Source organism: Astatotilapia calliptera, chromosome 2, assembly GCF_900246225.1.
Source record: "Astatotilapia calliptera chromosome 2, fAstCal1.2, whole genome shotgun sequence".
Classification (NCBI taxonomy): Eukaryota; Metazoa; Chordata; class Actinopteri; order Cichliformes; family Cichlidae; genus Astatotilapia; species Astatotilapia calliptera.
Window position 1 is genome coordinate 37,926,328 of NC_039303.1, and position 19,420 is coordinate 37,945,747.

The 19,420-nt window shown below is 37.1% G+C and overlaps 1 pseudogene; it reads left to right on the top strand.

Annotated features, from left to right (window-relative positions):
* The first annotated feature begins 9,902 nt into the window (after positions 1-9,902).
* On the top strand, positions 9,903-14,662 carry LOC113029722 (ladderlectin-like; annotated as a pseudogene).
* The last annotated feature ends 4,758 nt before the right edge of the window (positions 14,663-19,420 follow it).

The following is a 19,420-nucleotide window of genomic DNA, read 5'->3' on the forward strand; positions in this document are numbered from 1 at the left end:
AGAGGGTAATGTCACTTGTAATGGAAATTGTGTATTTTGTTTGAGTGTTTTTCTTATAATTTTTAATATTTACATGTTTACATTTTCAGAATTGTAAAACCTTATTGTGGATGTAAGAGCCAAATTATGTGGACATTTTTGCATCCAACTCATTGTGTAACATTTTATTTGGTGGTATTTGATGGTTTGGGCCCCAGGAAGACTAGCAAACACTGTTGTGGAAGCTAATGGGGTTCCTTATAAATAAACAAATAAACAAACATAAACGCAAAAAAGGAGTTTTAAAAAAATCTCAGTTTTCGGTGATTCGAAACGACGTTTACGTGTGGACGAAACAGCTGTGTTTTCAAAAACACCCGTGTAGGTGTGAACGCAACATAAAAGACTTAGTAGTTTTTTTTCTTACTACCTGTAATTTATTTCAGATTACTTGTATTTGCTTAATTTTTTACTAAATGTTTGAGGTGTGAAATAAACCGCAATGGAGCAAAATATGGGTGTGTGTGTTTGGAGGATGTGTGCGTGCGTGTGTGCGCGCGTGCGCGTGCGCGTGCACGGGGGATGGCGCAAACATTTTTCTTGTAAAACAAAGGGGGGCTTAGCAAAAAAAGTTTGGGAACCACTGGCCTAGTGAGTCATTTCAATAACAGTTTTCAGTTGTGGTAATAAACCTTGAGTTTTTTTAATCTGGGCTCCTTATGTTACCTCCCCTGTCACCTAGCAGAGTCGGGGCGTAACACAATGTAAGGTGAACAATGTTTTAATTAATTGTCTTTATCACTAAGGATTATCATGATTATGATAAGGAAGAACATACTGATAAACATTGTTACCACTTCCTACCTGATACAGTATCAGCTAACAAAATCAAGATGCCTATGCCCGGCTCCTCATAGTGGATTTGGGTCTAAACTTTTACATAACCATTGAATGTCAGCTGGTGCTGGATGTGCTGAGGAGCTGACGTCGCTTTCCTACATAATTACATCAAGTACCTAACGTGTTAAACTTCAGAGATGGAACAGTAACGTTTGTGAAATTATATCTCATTATCAAGGATATCTATATTGAGTCCTCTTAAACTGAAATTGCTTCCTTAGTGCTCATGAGTTTGCTATGCATTGTCTTGCTTATGTAATATTTAGTTATATATAGTCATAATATATAGTTATCTTTTGTTCGCTGCTTACCTTTGTTAGAGATTTTTCTCCTTGAAATCTGTCTTCATGTTTTCTATTCTGTGTGTAACATTCGTTGGTGCAATTCTGGCATTGGTCACATTTTTTTATTTTTATTTTTTTATAAAATTTTTTTTTCTATTTTCCCCTTTTCCCTTCCCCTCCCCTCTTTTCCCCTTCCCTTCCTTCCTCTCCCCATCCTTTTTACATAAAATATAATTACCATTATATAAACAATCATATCTACGTCTATACATACACATTTATTATCCTAAATAAGTATATTCAAAGGGGGGAGAGAGGGAAAAAAAACAAAAATAAAAAACCCAAAACAAACGAACCCCCCCCCAAAAAAAAAAAAAAAAAAAAAAGAAAAAGAAAGAAAAAAACAACACCTGCATAGAACCATATATATAATCTTGGGGCAGATATGGGAGGAGGCCATACCTCCCAGTTTTACTTATTAAAGTAATCTATAAAGGGTTGCCAAATTAGGTAGAACTGTTTAACATTATCTCTTAATGAAAATTTAATTTTCTCCAACTGTAAATGATACATTGTGTCTCTTAATAAAGCAGAATGAGTTGGGGGGGCTTTATTTTTCCAATTTAGAAGTATATGGCGTCTTGCAAGCAATGTTATAAAACTCAGAGCACGAATTTGTTTATTATTTAAGTTTTTAACTGTAGCTACACCAAATAGTGCCATTATTGGGTGGGGGGGAGTTGTTTTTTAAAAATATTCAGAAGAGTCTTAAATATTTAGACCAGTAGGTAGCGATATTAGGACATGTCCAAACATATGTGAACAATGCAGGCAGAATTCTGTGGCCACATCGATCAACATTTGAGTCCAGCTCCTTGGAAACATCCTGAAACCTTCAATTAGACAGATGGAGCCTAATGCAAGAACCTTAATTGTAGGCTAGTCCGTGCCTGCAAGCAGACAGAAGTGGATGTGAACCAGTTCTTGTGCCTTAGTCCCATTGATCTTAGTGTGTTGAGCCCAGTTCTTCCACCTCCAAGTCATTTTCTCAAGTGGTCCAACTGTTAGTTGTAACTGGTCTATTTGCAAAGTTGGTTGTAGGATCCTAGAAATAGGCTCCTTGGCTTTAGGCAGGGTTCATTAAGAATAGATCATCTGAAACTAGCTTTTTGTGGTTGCATCGGGAAAGGATGGAAACGTTTCTTTAATAAAATGACGTATTTGTAAATACTTGAAAAATCTCTGTTTTCATGGAAAATTTTTGCTGAAGTTGTTGAAACGAAGGAGAAAGATTATCAATAAACAGATCCTTGATTTGTGTGTATCCCTTTGGAAGTCCATAACTGGAATGTTGATCCTGAGAGCAATGTTATGCTTGATTATGAATTAATGGTGTAAAGATTGAACATTGACGCCAATGAAAATACTTTCTAATTTGAGACCAAATTTTTAGTGAGTCAGACACTACCGGTTTTTACCATTATGCTTACCCAGATTGAGTTTGAATGACCAAAGATTTAAGAGTATTGGAGAAAAAAGTCATACCTTTCCATCCGTTCCCAATCAGGTCTATTGTTCCCCCGCCCAGAATGACATACAACGTTATTACAGCCCAATGATAAACTGAAAACAAGGCAACCCCATTCCTCCTGTAATCTTGGCTCTTTGGAGAAATATCTTTTTTATTCTGGGTGTCTTCTTGTTCCAGATAAACTGAGAGATTAACTGGTCTATTTTCTTAAAAAAAGGTTTTGTGATCAATATTGGGATACATTGAAACAAAAGTAAACATTTGGGTAAAGTGCTTATCCTAATGATATCAAGCGAGATGGGCAGTTTAGACAGTCTTTCCAAGTTCTGTTCAGTTTGATGGTATAAATTAATAAAATTATGTTTAAAAAGGCCAGAGAATTCACGGGTTACAGTTATTCCAAGATATTTGAAGGTATTTGAGATTGTATAAGGAAACGAGATCAATGTAGCACTATCTAATTTTTCTAAAGAACTAATCGGAAACAATATGCTTTTTGTTAAGTTGATTTTGCATCCAGAAATTTTTCCAAATTCAGTTAAAACTGTCATAATTTTTAGCAATGATTTAGTAGGGTCAGTGATATATAGCAACAAATCATCTGCATAGAGAGAACACCTTAATGTTCTACACCAAATCTCCCTTATTCTTTATAATCTTTTGTAGAGCGTAATTGAATGGCAAGAGGTTCTATATGACAAGTGCAATTAACAATGAGGACAAAGGGAACCTTGTCTTGTAGAGCGGTGGAGGAGGAAAGGACTAGAAGTTATATTATTTGTAATTAACCGAGGCCTTAGATTTTGTGTAAAGCAGCTTAACTAAGGAGATATAATTAGGGCCTATGCATACTTTGACATTGGTCATATTTTGAGTCTTCTTTGTGCTTTACTTAGTATTTCATACTTTGTTCTTGTATATGTATACAGACTGTTTAACACTTCTGCCCTTCGGGACGGAGGTTCAGAAGTGTGAAATCCAGAACATCCAGACTCAACAACTCCTCCTCCCCTGCCATCAGACTCTTGTACAGCTGACCTAGTTTTGAACAGTAATAATAATTTTTTGCCCATCAGGTTACCCTGCATATAAAGCCAGCATATTAAGCTATAGCTCTTTTTGCACACATCTCTGTTTCACACTTTAATATTTTGTCCCCTTTTCTGTCTGCTTCATTTATTTATTTGTATATTTGTATTTTATCTGTTCTAGTTCTATGCCACATCTGGCCCGATTATGGTTTGGTTTTGTGGCCCAGGCTATAGAAAACTGGACTGGATGTCCATCCAGGTTGTACACTCAGAGGTCCTGATGACCTCTAATACTGGTCAGCTAGCAGAGTGACTGTGGAGACTGCCAGGTAATCTTCCTTGTTCTCTTCAGATCCATACAAATGAACATCAACCATAAAGCTAAGGGACACATATACATGTTCCAGGTAAGTTCATGCATATCCTAATGTAAATTCTTTGGAAACCTGGATAGTTTGGTCAAATTATATATGAGCTATTGTAACATTAAAATTAAATTTCAATTCCACTCAGTTTTGGTTTGATGATTAATATGACATAATGATGAAAATGCAAATTGGGTAGTTGAGTGGATAAGGTGAGTGAAGAATAAAACTAAGTGCATGATTGGAAACACCCAGCAGCCTAGACCTATTGCAAGCTGTTGCCCTTCAGATGATTTCTCCATGGTCATCGGCCTTGTGAACTACACTTCTAACGAGTCCTCTATGTTGCATTGTGCATAGTATATAGTATTTTTGCTATGGTGGTTGCTATTTGGCTTTTGGTCTTCATCAGGGCCCATCATTTAACCATCCCGGGGTCAACATTTTAAACATATTCAAGTGTAACCATCAAATTTTATACACACATACATTATGCAGTGGGGGAACTGGACCCCAATCAATCCAATACTGGATTGATTGGGGTCCAGATTAATTGCAACCTCTTCTAGTGTTGGACAACAGGATAGTGGTGGAAATTGTTGGTCAAAGACAAAGGAAGAGAAGAGCTGGAAGGTCTGTTCGGAGGCGGCCTGAGACAAGGACTATATAACAAGGTTGCAAAGTTGGATAATGAGTCTGAGGTGATATGGTACTATGGGCCTTTAACCCTTTAAAGCCGGTCAGAGCGGACACGCTCCATTTTGCGTAACTATTTTTAAATCCGGTAGCACTGCAACCAGTAAGCTAGCGCATAATTTTTTTGCATAATGAAACCTGGATGGGAGTTGTACTTACCTCTTATGCCACAGCTTGTCCTAGGTCACCGGTTTCCTTCCACATATAGCTTTTGCAAAATTGCATAAAAAGCGGCTTGCACAACTAAAAACAGTATTATTCCAGAAACACGCCTTTGCCGACGATCAGCTCTTGTTCGAACACTTCCTACGTCCATCAGCAGTGAACTGATCCGCCATGTGCGCCATGAACCTGGCCTGAAACCGGAAGTGACGTCATTTTGCGGAAATGTAGCTTTTTACCATCAATGGCCTCATGAGCCTATGACTGGTGTTTTACCAAGTCTATGTTTTGACTTTAATGACTTCTATGTGTTCTGTTCTGGGATGCTGAAGGACTCATATTGCACTGCTCGGACACTAGTCCTTATTTGATGCATATGCTGTTATTTTGCAAATTTGCATTATAACATTTATTTTCGTTTTTCCTGCAGTATATGAAAATTGGTGTATTTCAAAAATAAAACTATGAAGACACTCAAAATAAGTTTCCTGTGGTGGGAAAATAGTTTATGCAACTTTTTTTGTATTTACAGTTTTGAGGGATAAGCCTCTTAAATTTCTCTAACTAGAAATATATGTTAAAAAAACAAAAATGATTTTAAATTTTTTTGTAGTTTATTGCAGTTTTTTACAATTTATATAAGTACTATGCACTTAATGCATACATATTATTAATATTTGGGCTATAATGGTTGTATTGATGTATAGCAACTTGAAATGCTCCCAAAAATGGCTCCACATCATGTAAAAATATAATATAAGCTCTGGTGGACTTGGTTCTATGGTAGGTCTTAAAGGGTTAAGCCCAACACTTGGTTGCACTCCGTAAACTCACCATCAGATGCCATTAATTCTTTATTCGGGTAATGTCTTAAAATGTTATGCTAGTAGTATGTATGTATGTATGTAGGCTCCTGGGTGTGTGCTTGGAATGCCTATTAATATTAAGGTCAGGAATAATCAAGAAACTAGTGTTTCAGGGCAGGAATACTTGAATGCCGACAAGGCTTCAAGAAGATTTCTGCTAATCATGTTTTATGTTGTTGTTGTTATTTTTGTTTGTTGTCCCAAAGTTTATTAATGACTGATTTTCAACCAGATGTAGGTTTAGCATTTTTTATAAATAACATTGTGGTATCATTGTGCAATCCTTAAATGTATTTGAATTTTGTCATTTACGGAAAGTTGGGTCTGCAGAACACTTGCAAATCATTAACCTGTAGATTACACACTGTCCAAAACCCAGATTGTTTTTAGATGTTGCCAGACTTTACAGGAAGGACACAGATAACGGTTGTTTTTTGGACTGTTTGTTGGTTCATCTATGATAAATTGGCAGCTACACCAAGCTCAAAAATCTTTAGATTTAAGCTTCAACCCTAGTAACTGGATATACATATTGCACTGTGAACAACTAAACATATTTTTTTAAACTATGCAATATCTTCATCTTCTTCATGATCAGATGAAATACACATGAGTCCTGAATGTGTCAAGAAAGGTGGAATGGAAGATCAGGTCCACATGTATGTAAACTAATGACAGGACTGCTCTTACTATGGTAAAGTCAGAAAGTAATATTACTATAACTAATGTGATATGATTAAATATGTGATTAATACACGTTACCGTCCATTATATCTGAGAGAGGATAAAACAACTTAAGGTTCAAGGTTCTTTATTTGTCACATGCATAGTTATACAAGTATAACACACAGTGAAATGTAGCCTGACATGCTCCTCGAAATGTGCAAAGATGGGAGGGGGGGTAGAGGAAGAACATTATATATATATGTATAATAATAATAATAATAATAATAATGGATTGGATTTATATAGCGCTTTTCTAGGCACCCAAAGCGCTTTACAATACCACTATTCATTCACTCTCACATTCATACACTGGTGGAGGCAGCTACAGTTGTAGCGACAGCTGCCCTGGGGCAGACTGACATGTATGGTATATACACTGGGTGAATGTGCAGTAGTAGCAGCAAGCAGTAGTAGCAGCAAGCAGGTGAATTCTGTACATTAATATGAATAGACATCTGACTATTTTACAGAATAGACAATATAAACATATTTAAAATTACAGGAATTTGGAATGTACAATTACTTAACGTCTATATGTATGTATGTATGTGTATATTAAATATACACATGAATTTATATTGAATATATTGTTTTTGCCTTGCGACCCTGGATTTGATAAGCACAAGAGAATGGAAGGATACTCTGACACACCCACTGGGCTGAGGAGAAGACAAGTGTAGTTACATTTTGAGGGTAAAATAATCACTTAAGGGTAAAATTGTGGTCACAGTGGCAGGTGAAAGAGAAATTGAAAGTGTTGAGCAACAATCCTACTAATAATAAATAAAATTGCTGATGCCAATAACATATACTAGGAACATTGCAAACTAAAAATTGCAATCAGGGCTGGACTGGGACAAAAAAATCAGCCCGGGCATTTTGACTAGAGACCGGCCCACCAGGTATTATCGGAAAAGCCATAAAGCCTTTAAATGAAAACACACGCTGTTGTGACAGGGATGTAAACTGTCTTGTTGGTATATGTATGATTTCTATGCATTTTACATCAGATAAAAACTTTGGTTGTAAGATTCAGATAATTATTTGTTAAAAGCGAGACATTTTAAATGAGAATAAGAAAGAAAAGTATTTCTTTGTGCCCCCTTTCCCTGTTAATGCCCTACCTGGCCCCTGGCAACACTTTGCTAGACCCGCCCCTGCACAGTTACCAGCTGTCAGCTACATAAAAAAAGGATCCTGGTGTTATTTGTCTCTCAGAAACAGTTCATAACTTCCCTTCAACTCATTCATGTCACCTAAAAGGTAAACCTGTTTCTCCATCACCTGTTCAGCTCTGATGATTCAGTAAGGACATCTCCTGGTTTCATCTTCATGTTTCCCTCTAACCAGATAACCAAACCGATATCATGACCAGCAGCTTAACAGCTGTGGCTCCAGCAAACATCATCTGATACTAGAAGGTAATATTAAATAAATTCTAATAACAGTTGATCAAGCTTAAACGTGCTGCTGTTGTTTACGCGACATCCACTGGTTTCCTCTTCCTGGCGCAAAGTGGGCGATAAACAAACAAGAGAGAAAAGCCGATCAGCTGATCATTATCAGTTTCATGATTGAAGTAGCAACAGGAGAGGAAGGGAGAGAAAAGAAGAGAAAAGGCAGCTGAAAGTGTAAAGACACAGAATAAGTGTACCTTCCTGTCTTTTTTCATTCTAGCTGAAGTACGAGACAAACTGTGTTCCTTTCAGCTCAATATGAAACACGTAATATTTTTTCTGAATACAGGATGATTCCATTTTTTATGGGATGGTTGGCAACTCTACTAACTAACCTTATGAATAAAATAAAGTTTATTATCAGTAACATCATGACACCTACCCAGCTGTATAGAAACTCCGTCATGCTAGCTAGTAGCAGTACGAGTTATTATAACTGAGTGTAAAAAGTCAGCACAACAAAATAAACTCCTAAAATCCTAAAGTTGGTTTATATCTGACCCACATATAGTTCAGTTCAGTTCACCTGACACTCGGACCTGCGGCCGCCTCGGGTCTCTCCTCCTGCCTCCCCTTTCCCTCATCCACCTGCTGGCCTCTGTAGAAGCTCCACCATTGCCACCACCAAACAACTGAGGGTTTTTTTACACATCTGGCAGCATCTGGCCAATCCGCCATCTTTCATCTTTTATACCGTTACTAAATAAAAAAAAAAAGTCATTGGCCCGCAAAAAACGAAAAATCACCATCGGCCCAGTCCAGCTATGATTGCAATAATAACCTGTCTGACCTTTAAGATTCTTGGCAAAATACCATCAAAATCAATGTTCATTGTTGATATCAGGAACAGAAAGAGGAAATGGGTTAAGAAAAAGAATACTAATATTAAATAAAAAAATGTGATTAAAAGAAACAACAAACAAAAAACAAGCTTTAGCATTATTAGCTTAGAATAATGATCTTAATTTTGATCACTGGATATCTTTTTTTTTTCTTTACATTTTGGGAACTTTTCTTCCTTTCTTTGTTCTTGTTTTTTTTTTTTTTTGTTTAATGAAATTTTAAATTTAAATGAAGGCGTAAAATAGTTTTGTTGAAAACTGTGCTTTCTACCTCCTTACTGTGCATAGCAATAAACTGAATTCCCTATTGTAGACAAATTCCGAAGCTCCATGTGAGAGGACCTAAAGTTGATATAGAGTAGGGCTGCAACGATTCATCGAGTAATTCAAATAATTTAAATATAAAAAGTTCTTAACACAAATTATTTGCTTCAAAGCGTTGTATAACGGCTTTGTGTTAATGCCAGTCTGCCAGTGTGTTAGACGACATAAAAGCGAGTACTGGAGGTGTCGGAATCTGTTTACCACACAACATGAAGCACAAAGAGGTAACAAGCTCAGGTTGAGTGAAAGAAAACGTGTTTCTTGCTTTCAAAACACCAGCACTTTTTCCTGTAATCACTATTAAAACCTTTACTTAGAAAAAGCCAGTGAGAGGCCTTCTTCAAACCACCTGATCAACAAACCCTGTCAGAAAAGCAGACTTTGTAGCTGCTCCATCCACCGCTATTGTTTTATATAGCAAAAAGAATCTGCAGTAAGCCTCCACAAGTCATCTTAAAATATGCAGATAATCTATAACCCTAATTAAAAAATAATGATTTCTTATTGTTTATGGTTCTGAGTATATTCTGTGTGTCATTATCAAATTTGGGATTAAACAAGATGTGAATTGAGGAAACATAGAAGGAAGACCTTGAGTTTTCTGTGATTCACATGCTTACTTTTGAAAAACCAACAGTGTGGGATGTGCTGCCCCTTTGATTTGTTGACCAATAAACTGATAAAAAAAAGGGTCATACACAGATGAGAAGACTTATCTAAACACAGATATGGAGATAAGTTAGTGTATATAAGATCCTTTTTTTCTCTGGTCCAACAGATTCACACAGGAGAGCCACCGAGTGAATCCTTCTTCTGCAGGTTTACTGTGACTCTTTGCCCCACTTTTCTCCTTCACACTTTAACTCACTCCATGATCATTAATAATTTTTCTGTATTTGTTCTTTTTAAGCTCACTGATCATATTCTTTGTCTCCGTCGTCTTCAAAAAGATGTTGACTGTGTCTCTGCTTGTTTGTGCCTTAATTGCTCTGGCCAGAGCTGATGGTGAGTACAGGTGTTTAAGCTAATGTGCTAAACTCTTGACATAGGATTAAATCCTCACAAATTGGCTGTGCTCTCGTCAGGAAAAAAAAAATTGAAAGAGTAAAACACTTCATGTGAACAGAGTCAAAGTAAATATGCAGAGAAAAGCAAAGAGGGAGCCTTATCATGATGACACAATATCATACAATTACTCACAATTCTCTGCTTGTTTTTCACTAATTTTTCACCCATCTGCAGCAACTTGCCCTGATAATTGGAGTGAGTTTGGAGGTCGCTGTTTCCATTACGTTTCAGTACAGATGACCTGGGCTGAGGCTGAGGTAAGACAGAGGATTGTGATTCACTCAAAAATGTTGACACTGTGCTTAGTCTTTGGACATTAAGCCAACAGTTAGTTTGCTTACCCCAGTTACCCGAAGATAAATAGAGTCATATTCTGATGTTGGTATTTTCATGAACGCAGCTCTGCACTGAACACTGTTTTCTAAACAGGCATATTTATTGTAGAATTTGCTTGTCAGATCATTCCATCTGACAAATATGCAGGAGTAATTTCAAGTAGAAATTACTTCTGCATATTTTTACATTTCCCTCTCTTTAAATTGTGATATAACAAAGATTGAAGATGTATTAATGACAATTTCAGTAACATACTCTGGACTTCATACACAGCAAATCCAGCATGTCCAAATTAACACTGTCCGGATTTTGATTTCAACACTATTAAAGTGTCTATATGGGTCGCCACACCAGAGAGTGTTAATTTAACTCTTTTTGGAGAGTTGGTACGTTAACTCTGATTTAGTGTTAAACACCAATCTGTCTGGAGTTGATAATTTAACACTTGGTGTTAAGAGTTTTATATATTAACTCTCAAAGAGTATTTTAGTTTAACTACGTAAGAGTTATCTTCCATTCATTCTAAAAAGCGGGAATTTTACTGTTCTGAACTTCTAGAAATTTCTTTTGGAAATAAACATTTACTAAAAAGATGCAATGGTTTTTGAAAAACATTTATTCTGAACTGTGCACCACAATTTCAAAACATTTCTGAAAGATGTAACAGTATACATGTTCTCACTTTCATTAGAATTTTGTTTATCAAAAGGTCTGACATGGTAAATGCAAATAACAGCATTCTCATGACTTATTTCTTCAATACCAATATGCATGTCCTTCATTCATCCCTTTGTGGAACTTCAACGCACTTCTGCTCTCCCCCATATTCCATCTTCACAAGCATATCCTGTGTGGAGATTGAATAAAAATTAGTTGACACTAATTAATGGCACAAATAATCCAGTAAACAATTGCAGCACAGTAAAAAAAAAGGAATCCTCTTTGAGCCATTACTTGTGTAAAGTATTTTTCCCAAAAGACAAGGACACAGGCAACAGGTAATACTGAACTAAATGTAAAACCTCAACCTTTTTCATTTTTTACCTAAACCGTGTGCACAAAACTCTGGAGGGATCTATGCTAACGTAGAATCCAGTCAGGACGTCTGCTACTGCTGTTTGCTCGTTTTTGTTTTTTTTATGGGCGATCGTTTTCAGGCTTCAAGTAGCACCATTATACCAACGTTTCACATTCTACACATTGTTTTAGGTGTATTTGACCAAACGTTTGACTGAAAATTCACATGCAAGCTTTTTTTCAAGGCTGTGGTATTTGCCCGCAAACAATACCTTTCAGCTAGCTAAAACAGAATGTTATGCTATCAGCGAGCAACATGGCTAATGCCTTTCACACAGCTTTGTCTCAACTTCCAAAGAGGCCACAGAAGTAAAAGCTAATAATAATTGAACAATCTTTGAAAAAATGACTTACCAAGCATGGCAAACAACTCAAATATGTAGAGCAAAATGTTCTGAAACGGCTTCACTTCAGCTTCGATTGGAGCCGTGCTGAGGGCGGAGTCTGTGAATTTACTCTGTTGGTGTCATAGCCCCTGTAGGAGTTCAGAGTTATGAGGTCAAGAGTTAATGTTTCCATTTTAACACCTCCAGATTTGACAGAGAAACACTCATTTTTAACACCTCGATTTTAACTACTATCATTTTACACCTCAGAGTTACATTAAAATAATGTGACTCTGCTTAGAGTAAAATTAACTCTACTTTTGCAAGGAGACATTAACACCAAAAAATTTAACACTTTTGAATTTGCTGTTGTATTTTAAAAATGGCATTAAAACGGTAATTCTAAAAATCAGTTACATGTATTATGATTAATTTTATTAAAGAACAAAACACATCAATAGCATTCAGTAAGAAGGTTTTACAGATAGGTAGAGCTGTGGGGTAGCTTCTTGTCTGTAGAAAACTCTTTGATCATTAAGATGTGACGATAGTTTCAAAGTAATATAAATGAAGAGCGGCAACAAAGACTGAAATGAGAAATATATTACTATTTTTAAAATATCTCAATGCTATGGTTTAGCTAAAATGATAGAATCACTGAACAAATTTAAAAGGTATAAATATATAATGCAGCAAGCCTGTAAACGAAGGTGCCACCACACTGCAACACCCTCATCTCAGAGTGATGTTGAATAGCTAGTCCATGATTTTATTTTTTATTTTTTTTACTTCTTGGGTTTAGAAGAGGCTATTCTGAAAATTCCTGAAAAACCTTCAGTTGATCCAAAACACTGCAGCAGTAGTACTAAGATGAACTAGAAAGAGACACCACATTTCTCCCATATTAGTTTATTTTCGTTGGTCCCCTTTTAAATCAAGAATTGATTTTAAAATCATTCTACTCGCAAGACCTAGAAAGAGACACGTTACATCTCAAAACTTCTTAGCACCATTTTGTCCATATTACTAACATGGAGGCAGAGCCTTCTACTTTCACTTAGCTATGAGTTCTCTAGAGCTTTGTTTGCTGTGCTTTTTTCTGAAAAAGCTAAAGAAAGTACTAATTCAACTTCTTTAGTCAAATAAAAGTGAAAAAGTACAGGCTCTGAATGTACTCAAAGTAAGAAGGTAAAAAGTAACTCTTTGAAGAACATTTCCACTAAATATTTTTTTTCTGCAAAGCTAACTTAATCTTTTGTTATAATAATAAAAAATAATGTTAGTATATGTACTTTGTTACTTCCACCTCTGCAAATAAAAACTCCTTACAGAGTAACTGTGACTTTTTTTTAAGCTTTGACATGCTAGTAGTGTACAAATAGCTTACTGCCAGTGAACTTGCTAAAGAGCTCCCAATAAATGCAACCAGATTGAAAGTGTGAAAAATTACATCTATGATTGAGTTGCCAAATTGCAGATAAGTCCCTTTGGTCCAGATATTTATTTCAAGTAGCCACGTTGTTCTCCAGCAACCATCTCCTTTTGAGTTTCTGTGTGTCTTTTTGTTCATCTCCACTGTAGAAAAACTGTCAGGCCATGAAAGCACACCTCGCATCGGTAAACAATGCTGAAGATAATGAAAACATTCAGAAGGTGATAAGAGCTGCATCATTGAATGCCACACGAACATGGATTGGAGGCACTGATTGCCAGATGGTAATTTATCCAAAATAAAAGCTGATCTTAATGAGAGAAGGACACTTTGAACTTTTAAATCTCTGTTTTATTTCATCTTTAGAATGATCTCTGGCTCTGGAGCGATGGCAGTCATTTTTTATTTTCAGCATGGAAACCAGGGCAACCAGACAATTGGGAAAGTAACGAGCTTGTATAGAGATAAATCATGGTGGAGGTAATTCCCTAAAACATTATTTACTGAAATGTCTGAGCTGTCTGAATAAACATTTTAATGTGGCAAGTCATAAATGATAACTAGCTGTTTAAATCCTAAAGGGGACTTTACTAGTGCATTCCACAGTCTCTCAGATTCCACAGCACTTAAGAGACTTCAAAACATCAAGTAAAGCTAAAACTCAGATGATATTGATAACAACAGCAGGTTAATTCCATATATATTAGTACAAGTAAAAGGTTTGAAATGAGTGGATGCCAACCTAGGGGCTGTAGCCGCTAGGTTTCACTTCTACTATACAGAGATAATGAACTGGACCTCTTGACTATGTTGAGTTTATAGACTTTACGATTATCTGTTTATTAATAATACTAAAATCAACATTTTTTACATTTGCATTACTTTTCTTTAAAACAAAGAAAGCAATTGGCCAGTTTCAGGTCTACAGTTGCTCTAACTGTCTCCTGTGTTTTTTCTGGTCACAGGAGGCAAATGGAATGATGTAAAGTGTTCCGCTCAACGTCCATCCCTGTGTGCCCTTACTCTGTAAATGATGCTGAGCCGATGCAAAGAGTTGCTGCACCCACCAGATTTTGTGTCATCAGCTTCCAGTATTAGAAGGCCTTTTTTTGTTTTCTGGTTCACTGTAACAGCAAACAGGAACTGGATTTCCTATTAGTCCTATACATTCTATAATGTTAAAGTGAGACCATGTGGACAAACATGCTACATGTTTCATTCTGCAGTAATAAATAAATAATGACTAAAGATAAAACATTATTTTAATTCTGTTTTTCTTCCCAAAGTAAGAGTAGACCTCTTGGGGATGGACATTACAAAAGCAAAGTATTTTGTATGAAGACTCGTAACTGGCATTCAGCAGGGCAACATAGCAGGTGATGAACTGGGTCATACTGGTCTTTTAACACTTTTTTCTTTTTTTTGGCTTTCCTGCATTATCATAAAAACAAGAGTTTCTTCTTTCTTTAAAGTGTCATGCCCAATATCCATTGTACTTTTACAGTCGGGCGTATCTGCACATCATTTTTGGCATCCACCAAAGGAAAGGGGGAAAAAAGCCTGTTGCACATTGTGTCAAGAAAGTGTTAATCCTAGAAACATTGCAAAACATTTCCTAGCAAAGTGGGTGATCTGTGACTTCTGTGCAACCAACTATCCCAGATTGCATTTCGTCCAAAACTCAAATGCACCATTGGTGGAGGATAGCGGCTAATACTATGAGTAAAGTTTGAAATATTACTGCTTCTGCAACACAAAACATATTTTCAGGTGAGACTGTAGATGTGTAAATTTCAAATATCTGCTTGATTTATCAAGACATCACATATTTGCAAAATATGTCTTGTTTATTTCAGTGTTTTACTTGTTCCAGAACAAATCGGTTTTGTTGAGATTACAGTTAAATGAAAACGTCCAGGCATGAAGCTTAAGTCTTACTTGGAGAGCTGTTAGTATATTTTGAAATCAATTTTTCACTCGTTGTTATCCCCTGATGTAAAAATGCGCTGTTCTTATTTTAAAAGCTGACTCTGAATTAAATCCAACAGAAATATTTTAATCCAGGAGTAAAACATTTTTACGAGGAGCAAAAATGGCATGTTACTATATGGAGAACCTGAAGACTGCTCCAGTAATGATCATGTAATGTTATCTGCACATTTAGCACTTTAGCATCTCCTAGTGGTTAGCTTGGATAGTGTGGTCAAGTGATTTTTTTTCTGGGTTGCTTTCCTTTAGGGACACATGAGTAGGAGGAGGCATGAGGCCATTTTAGTACTGGCAATTGCACAGTGGCTGTATCCAGTTCACGGTCTGCAGCCTTAACGGTCCACAAGGGCCGCATACTCAAAGACTGCTAAGGCCTGAAGTGAGAGGCTTGTGAAATGGGACGGTCTAACCAACACGTTCTCACTCCCAACTCGTCAAACGTGTGACGCATGGTCAGGCTCCCTCTGCTTCACTTATCGACGCGCAGGGTACCCCCCTCGCGTCGAGAATTGACGTGCACGGTCCTCTCATTGAATACTATAGAGCTCCCTAAACGTTGCTTATTGACCACAAGAGATTGCCGCGGAAGAGCCTGTTGTCCGTATATTTATATATTTCCAAAATCACATGGTAGTGACGTATACAGAACACAATAAATTATATAATGTAAACAACTACCTGAGAAACAGCAGATACAGCAGATACATTAATTATAGGCTGTTACTTTTGTATCGTTTATTGCATTAATGGAGGGAGTGGTGTATGCTGGGTAATGGCACAGCTAGCTACTGGGTGACTTTATTCACCCGCTTCGGCTGTTATCAGTCCATACAATGGGCGTTATTAGCACAAATCAGTCCCATAGATATGGGCCATCTCCTGCTAGATTGTTCAGAAGGTTGTTATCATCCATCCAGATGGAGGATCACTAACAGGAGCATGGGAAGTAGTGATGGTAAATTTGATTCTTTTTACTGAATCGAGTTTTAATGAGTCACTCACCAAAGTGAATCGTGTTTTTTGAGTCATTTGATTCACTGAGTCAGTTGACCAGAGAGTGCAAAAAATTTACATTTTCACTCAAACTTAATTTGTTTCTCCTTTCATGTAAATCCACTGCTAAGATGAATGATTCTAAAAAAAAACAACTATTTTATAGAGCAAAAAAGAGCAAAAACATTTCTAAAATTAAGCAATTTCCTATCAAAACTGCTTAATAAACATTTATTTTGTTTATTTTTATTTTATTAGTATTTTCCTTAACTGTGTTAAATATATATTTTCTCATCTAAATGTCCACTGAGCTGTGAGCCAGGGGCGGTAATGCGCCTTAACATTGGTGCCAACCAAGAAGAAGAAGAAGCTGTGAGCCAGGAGGGAGGTGGTGAGTGGGTGAGTGAGTGATTCGTTCGCTCGCTCTATGATTCAGCACAGGAGGGAGGGGGTGAGCGAGTCCTGAGTGATTTGCCTACGCTTACGATTCAACACAGGAAGGGTGAGTAGCTCAAATGTGTTGTTAGCATGTTAGCAGAGCAATGCTACTGTGAACTGAGGAGCTATTTTCTTGATGTGAGCTTCTACTCGGGGTTTTTTCTTCCAGTTCAGAGCAGGAATGCTTTTGTTAAGAAACTGGCTGTTGTTTCCCAACCCCCCCCCCCCCCCCCGCAATTTTAATTATAAGCTAGATATATTTCTACTAAGCGAATTAGTTTGCTAATGCTGGGCAGACACTGCGATTTTTTTCAGTCACGCGATTCAGCTCCTGTTCAAACTGTACGGTTGACTCGCAGGGGTTAGAAGTTCATAGGTCACGATGCAGGGTCTCACAGTATACGGCCCGATGCTCTGATGCGACCTGAGTGTATTAAAATATGTGAAATAAATGTATGCTGTGAGCAGTTTTCCTTAAATTCACAAAAATCACAAAAAAATGTTGAGATCTCCTGCCTTTTCTTAGCCCTGTTGTGTGATCTGCTGAGGTGAGACTTCAATGCCCCTCGTGTCCTAAACGAACAGACGCAGTCACTGTAAACACAGGGCAAATGAAATCCTCTTCTATGTCGTAGCTGGTGATGTCTTAAGAGTACTTCTTGGCTTGAACAGACAAAAGAGCAGAACTGGCACTGCATACAAAAGCTATAATGAGAAGAGAGGAGAGGACAGTGTCAACAATTCAAAAGAAACCTGAATTAATCTCAAATTACCTGATAATGTGTTTGGGGCGGGGGGCGGGCACTCCTGTTCTGATTCCTCTCCTTACCAACTCCTCATCAGTCCCTCATAAATCAGGACAAGCAGTGGTCTGGAGTTGGCTTTTAATTCTCTAAAAATAAAAATAGCAATTAGTTTTAAAATAAAACACCAGCTAAGGCTGGGTATCGTCACTGATTTCTAGAATCGATTCAATTCCGATTCACAAGGTCCCGAATCGATTCGATCCACGATTCGATTTAATTCGATTTGATTCGATTTAAATCTGGGAAATTTTGACAGTCAGAGATATAATTCAGATCAGGACATTTACATATTTTTGTATCTATAAAAAGGAAGCTGACACTCTCAAGACTTTATCCAAGGTGTGAGCATCACAGCAGATGCCTTTGGGTTAAAGTAGCTGAAGATAAAACACAGAAAAACATGTAGGTGATTTTCCTGGCCTGGGATTTTATAAAAATATAAAAATATTCATCAAAAACGAAAGAAAACCATTAATTAATCAACATTACCTCTGACGTTACAGCGGTTTTATTAGAGACACGGCTAAGCATTTTGCATTTTGAATAATTTTAAAAAGTTTCAATTTGTTCAGTATTGAACAGCAGAAATGAGGTTTTCTTTTCGGAAGAATGTAAAAGGGAAAAAAACACCGGCCGACAGCGCTGTAAGCAACAGTAGACTTGTGTAACAAGCAAGCGAATAATGAAGAAAGCGAAACTGTTCGAGAGAGAGAGAGAGAGGGGGGGGGGGGGGAGGGAGAGAGGGAGAGCTGCGCATCGCAATGGAAGCAAAACAGTAAAAGAGTGAATTCATGACGATGTTTATGTGAAGCGTTTGGATCTTCTTTTGCTGCTGGTTCAGTCAATATTGTTTGGAGAGTAGTGATGGGTCGTTCGCGAACGAAATGGCTCTTAGAGCCGACTCTTTGACGTGAACGACGCGAGCCGGCTCCTTATCACGAGCCGTCACGTGGTTTTTTTTTTCTTTCTTTCTCTCACCCCCTCTCTCTTGCACTTTTCTTCCGCTTCACTCAGCACGCGAGCCTTGTGCTTTACGCTGGGCAGAGGGGGGAGGGGCGGTAGTTACACTGAGTAGCACAGGAACAGAGCCAGAGGGAGAGAGAGAGAAAGAGAGCCAGGGACAACAACGTCACATTAGAAAGGTATAGTAATCATCCACAACTATTTTCGGTTGCAGATGATAAAGGATTCAGAAAGTTTATTCATGCAGGTCCATATGACAGAGAATATGCATCTTCTTTTTGTTTTCATATTTTAATTTATATTTAATTGTGTTGTGGTTTGCAGTGTTTTGTGTTGTTTCACTTTAAATTTGTAAAAGGAAAAAGCTGAAAATTTAAATAGTTAAAAGTTGAAATGTGAATAGTTGATTTTTGTATTATATGATTTATTTATTACATTTTATGTGGAGTGAAAAAATAAAAGTATATTTACGGTGGCCCCTAGAGACAAAGCACATACAAACTTCAAATCACGTACAAACTCTGAAGCACGTACAAACTCCAAAACACGTAAAAACACGTACAAACTCCGAAGCACGTAAAAACTCAGAAGCACATAAAAACTCAAAACACGTACAAAAGACAACAGAAGTGCTCCAGGATGCTGGGCGCAGTGTTGAGCCTTTGTTATCTTGTGGCTACACAAGCCAGCAAGTACCAACGACCGGATTTGGTGTTTGGTAGTAACAGGTAAATGAACTTTTTATTTAAATTATTTGAATATATATGAGTGCCTGTGTATAAATACACAAACAATACACATATGCTTTCAATTGCGTAATTTAAGTGAT